The sequence below is a fragment of the Bos grunniens genome, chromosome 4 (assembly GCF_055505025.1).
Source record: "Bos grunniens cultivar Pamir isolate PY7600 chromosome 4, Bosgru_T2T1.0, whole genome shotgun sequence".
NCBI lineage: Eukaryota > Metazoa > Chordata > Mammalia > Artiodactyla > Bovidae > Bos > Bos grunniens.
This window is the reverse complement of record NC_141168.1, coordinates 54512978-54518706: the sequence shown is the minus strand read 5'-3', so window position 1 is coordinate 54518706 and position 5729 is coordinate 54512978. Positions and strand designations below refer to the sequence as shown.

Here is a 5729-nt window from a genome sequence, read left to right as displayed (position 1 = left end):
CACAGGTTTCTGAGCCCACTCCAGACCTCCCAAAATATGGAGAGTAGAAATTCACACTCTTAACAACCATCCTCACATAGGAGGGCCCTGGGAGCCACCAGCATACAAGGCCATTCTTGGCTGTATCTCCCACTGTGCCGGCCTCTTCAGGCAGTGGGCAGCTCCTCACTAACAGGTCCCTCCTTGGTGTCAGGTTGGGTCATGAGAGGTGTGAGGGCAGGGCCTTGTCTGTCCCAGGCCTGGATTGTCATTACGCAGGGAAATGTCAGGGTTTCAAGAGACATTTCATTTGAACTAAGGATTCCAAAAGGATGAATCTGAAAACCACTGAATTTACACAATTTTAGTCCCTTGGTAAGGGGTTTCCCTCATAGCTCAGTTGGTAAAGAATCTGCCTACAATGCAGGAGACCCAGGTTTGATTCCTGGGTTGGGAAGATCCCCTGAAGAGAGAAATGGCAACCTACTCCAGTATTCTTGTCTGGAAAATCCCATGGACAGAGGAGCCTGGCAGGCTTCATACAGCTCATGGGGTCAAAAGAATAGGACACAACTTAGCAACTAAACCACCACCACCCTTGGTAAGAACTACTCAGAGGCTTCAGGGTTTTTGCAGTGTGGGGAAGATATGTATTTTAAGCTGAGTCAGTCAGTCGGTCAGTTCAATCATTCAGTCGTGTCCGACTCTTTGCGACCCTGCAGACTGCAGCAGGTCAGGCTTCCCTGTCCATCACCAACTCCCGGAGCTTGCTCAAACTCATGTTCATCAAGTCAGTGATGCCATCCAACCATCTCATCTTCTGTTGTCCCCTTCTCCTCCTGCCTTCAATCTTGCCCACCATCAGGGTCTTTTCCAATGTGTCAGTTCTTCACATCTGGTGGCCAAAGGATTGGAGCTTCAGCTTCAGTGTCAGTCCTTTCAATGAATATTCAGGACTGATTTCCTTTAGGATTGACTGGTTTGATCTCCTTGCAGTCCAAGGGACTCTCAAGAGTCTTCTCCAGCACCACAGTTCAAAAGCATCAATTCTTTGGTGCTCAGCTTTCTTTATGGTCCAACTCTCACATCAATACATGACTACTGGAAAAACCATAGCTTTGACTGCTGCCGCTGCTGCTGCTAAGTCACGTCAGTCGTGTCTGACTCTGTGCGACCCCATGGATGGCAGCCCACCAGGCTCCCCCGTCCCTGGGATTCTCCAGGCAAGAACACTGGAGTGGGTTGCCATTTCCTTCTCCAATGCAGGAAAGTGAAAAGTGAAAGTCAAGTCGCTCAGTCGTGTCCAACTCTTAGCGACCCCATGGACTGCAGCCTACCAGGCTCCTCCGTCTATGGGATTTTCTAGGCAGGAGTACTGGAGTGGGTCGCCAGTGCCTTCTCCAGCTTTGACTAGATGGACCTTTTTTTCGGCAAAGTAATGTTATGGTAGTAATGCAATTTAAACTTAAGACTTAAGTTATATATGTATCTCTGGGCTAGTCATTTCAAAGTAAGCCAGTTTTTACACCAATATACTGAATGTGGCACCTTCCCTGGAGAAGATGCTTTCAGGTGTCATTCAAATATTTCTGGAGCACCTACTGAGTGCTAGGCACAACAGAGGATATAGACTTAAATGACGCAGACTCAAATTCTTGTCCTCATGGAATTGTTGACTTGAAAAAAAGCACAATATGACAGTTGTGAGTCAAGTTTTATTTAGGGCAAAATGGACTATAGCCCAGGAGATAGCTCTGAGAAACTGCTTCCAAGAGGAAGGTCAGTATATATATGTGATTTTGGTGAAGGGGGAGCACATGCATCAGGCACATATTTTTTGCAGAAGTTTCTGCTAGTCATGTGAAGGTTACTGCTAATCACAAGGAACAAACATCACCATAAGGGATTTTGGTGGTTTTCTAGATATGAGGAGATGCAAGAACTGGGCTCATAACACTGGCTCCTGAGAATATCTAACTATCTGAAGACTTGTCCTGCCAGTTCTCCCCAGAGCACAGTGTGACTCATTTCTGCTCTTTCCCCTGAATTCCTTCAGGGGGTGTTGAAAACCAGCAGCTGCCAGCAGCACATGATCTAATCCTTGTAGAAGCACGTGCCAATTTGTAGTTGATAAAAGTTTATATTCCAGTGGGGACACTGAAAATTAAACAGACAAAGAAGCAAAATATATGATCAAGTGTTAACCACTAAAGAGAAAAAGAGAACAAGGAAGAGAGTATGAAATGCGTGTGGATGTGAATGTTCTGCATAGGGAGGCAGGGTGTTGCTCAGTGTTGAAACTGTAGGTGAGATGGCTGTGGGAGGGCTCATGGGGTGACGACTGAACAAGGTGTTGAAGGAGGTGAGGGAGAGGATGTGAGGATTGAGATGAAAAGCCCTGCAGGCAGGTGAACAGCGAGGGCCAGGGGGCTGCTTCTAGGTGTGCTGGGGCGCCAGGACAGCGGGTGAGCATGTATGTGTGCTCGGTGGGGAGAGGGGAGGTGGGCTTCACGCGGGTGTTATTCTTTAGTGAGAGGAAAAGCCACTGACTTTTTAGGATGAATGGGACCACTTTGACTACTGGGTGTGAATAGATTGTGATGGGGTACAGGTACAGCAAAGAGTTCATGGAAGAGTCCAGTAGACCAGGTGGGAGATGGTCGGGTGCCTTGGACCAGGGTGGTGGCCCAATTCTGAATATCTAGTGAAGGTGGATTTGGTGGCCTCAATGTGGCATGGATGAGAAAGAGAAGTCAAGACTGGCACCCACTGTTCCTAACCCAGAGGGCAGGTTAATGGACTGGACCAGTTTGCAAGCCTGCTTCAGAATTCTTTTTAGCAAGATAGAAGATCTGGCCTCAATTTAAAAATGAATGTTCATAAAGATTTTTAAAAGCTCGTCAGTGTTTTTTTTTTTTTTTCTTTCCCATAATCTCATCGTGCTTAATCTCACTATCAATTAACTCACCCTCAGATGCAGAACAGTGGGTTTTGATGAGCCAAAAAAGGTTTCAATTAGTCTAAATTGTTTCAGTTCGCATAACTGCTTCTGCACTAATTGTTGGTGATTGAGTTTTAAGACCCAGCAAATGTAGACACTGCCTGGAAAAATGCTCCTGGGGCTCATGTCTGCGCCAGGTCCTCAAAGTTGAAAGACGAGGGCAGAAAGCTTTGGCTCTCAAAGAGGAAGGGCTCTCTCGTCCCAGCCCCAAGCTCCAGAAACTTCCATGAGGTTCGGGTTCAGGCTGTGGCCTGGGATGGAGGTATGAGGGTTAGAGCAAGGCTGGCATTGCTAGATTCTCAGAGTCAGGACCAGAGTCCACTTTACTTGGCTTCCAGTACAAGACTTACAGCTGCACCCACCCTCATTCAGCAAGATCACGGCTCCTGAATTAAGGTCACCTGGGAAAACTGAATTCCATTGCTCATGTCCCCACCCCACACCTGCTTGTCTAATTGTCTCACTGGATACAAGGTGCTTATAAATACATACTCTCAAAGGGAAGCCCTTTTCAGGAGAGCAAGCAGTCCAGCATTTCATATGGCCAAGAAAGTGCACAGTGGTGCAGAAGTAGGGAAAACACTACAAGGAACAAAAGCATCGACAGCCCCTTTGAGGGATCCCCTAGGGCTCACCTTGACTACATTGTCCCTGACCCCCAATACGCACAATCCACAGAGTCTGGGCTCCCACGGGGCAGCCAGCCAGTGCACATTTGCTCATGCAAACAGGCCCCTTCTCTGAAAATCCAATAGCACATGACCCAGGACTAGATTGCTCCACCCAGCATTCACAACAGTAGTTCTGCAGTCTTCTTTCTAGCCAAATTGGAGTGGATTTAGATTGTGAAAATAAAAAATAAAGCTTTTTTTCATTTAACACAAGAGCCACACCATACCCTACCCCCAGCCCCCCAGGCCCAACACAGGTTCATCTGCCTAAAGTTCTGCTTATGGAGGATTTTCTTATTTTTTTTCAAATGAGGACATAGCTTCTTTAGTAGTAAAGGACTGTCAGCTCTGGGTTAGACACATTGCCCTCCACAACACTGCCTGTGTCCTGTGTGTCTGAGTCCATTTTCCTGTGGACATGTCTGCCTCCAAAGTCAATGCTTTACTACGATAATATCTCACCAGCAGAAAATGCCATTGAGCAGGAAAACGAGAATGGTCACAGATTTTGAACCCAAGTATCAACCAGCACAGAGAAGTCAGGCCAAGGACAGACGCCTCCCACTCAACCACCTCTGCTGGTGACTCCGAGGAGTAAAGGAGAAAGCTTTTACTTAGTTGTTTATGGACCGAGCTACTAAAAGCTGAAATCATTCTGTTCAATCAGGTTTCAGAAAAGGAAATGAACTCTCAAGGAGAGCAGAAAAAGAACGGAGTGATTCAGGTGACAGCTCTCCCCTCTCTAAGCTAGAGCTCTTATGTTTCCTGCGTAATAACTCTCTTAGCCCTCCTCCGCCCCAGACAGCAGACAGCTTTGCGTACTTTGTGCTCTAGCTGCTGGACCGATGGCCCAGTTCTGATACACGTCCTAACCTGAGCAAAGAATCTTAAATGGCTACACAGATGATGTCCAAATGGTTTTGGTAAATCTACATATTGAGGTACACAGGAATGCTGTGAATCTCATGATGCTAAGTAAGAATTGTGTTTTGTGGGCAAATACCCCAAATGGGAAAATGTTGAACAGTGGACAAGAGATTAAAGTAGAAAGATGAGCAAGGGAGCCGGGCGCGGTGGCGCGCGCCTGTAATCCCAGCTACTCGGGAGGCTGAGGCTGGAGGATCGCTTGAGCTCAGGAGTTCTGGGCTGCAGTGCGCTATGCCGATCGGGTGTCCGCACTAAGTTCAGCATCAATATGGTGACCTCCCGGGAGCGGGGGGCCACCAGGTTGCCTAAGGAGGGGTGAACCGGCCCAGGTCGGAAACGGAGCAGGTCAAAACTCCTGTGCTGATCAGTAGTGGGATCGCGCCTGTGAATAGCCACTGTACTCCAGCCTGGGCAATATAGCGAGACCCTGTCTCTTTAAAAAAAAAAAAAAAAAAAAGATGAGCAAGGGAGAGAGAAAGAGAAAGAGACGGGGGAAGGGGGAGTGGAGGAAAATTTGAGCTTGATAGAGTATTAAGCAAAATTGGTGGTTGAGGACAGAAATGGGTTTGTGGAGATAGAAAAAAAATCAGTGCTGTAGTCTACCAGAGCTTGTGAGCAGTTTTCATGCCTCTTCCTTCCCTCACTGTCATCTCTAGTGCTGTCAACACCCTCCTCAAAGACAGGTCTACAGGCACAGCTTCTCATGAAGTCATGGCTGAGAAGGCTAGACTTCCTAACCTGGCTGAGAATCTGCATTCATAAACTCCAAAGTGTGGGACAAGAAGGAAAGGTCCTGAGCTGTAGGGTGAGGGTTATGTACAAGCAAGCATTTCCCGACAGCAACAGACTGTTTGGAACTGTGTTAATAAGTAACTGACTGCTCAGATGGTAAAGAATCCGCCTGCAATGCAGGGGACCTGGGTTCGATCCCTGGGTCGGGAAGATCCCCTGGAGAAGGAAATGGGAACCCACTCCAGTATTCTTGCCTGGAGAATCCCACGGACTCAGGACCCTGGGGGCTACCGTCTGTGGGGTTCCAAAGGGTTGGACACGACTGAGCGACTAACACTTTCACTTTTTCTTCTTTTGTAAAGGACAGTAATATTTAAATTACCTTAAGGATGAAAAGAGAGAACACAAAGGACCTTAGA

At 47.3% G+C, this 5729-nt stretch overlaps 1 non-coding gene across 1 annotated transcript; it reads left to right on the top strand.

Moving 5' to 3' along the window:
- Positions 1 to 4714: 4714 nt before the first annotated feature.
- LOC147374173 (signal recognition particle RNA) lies at positions 4715 to 5014 on the top strand. The gene has a single exon (XR_015163299.1).
- Positions 5015 to 5729: the final 715 nt, after the last annotated feature.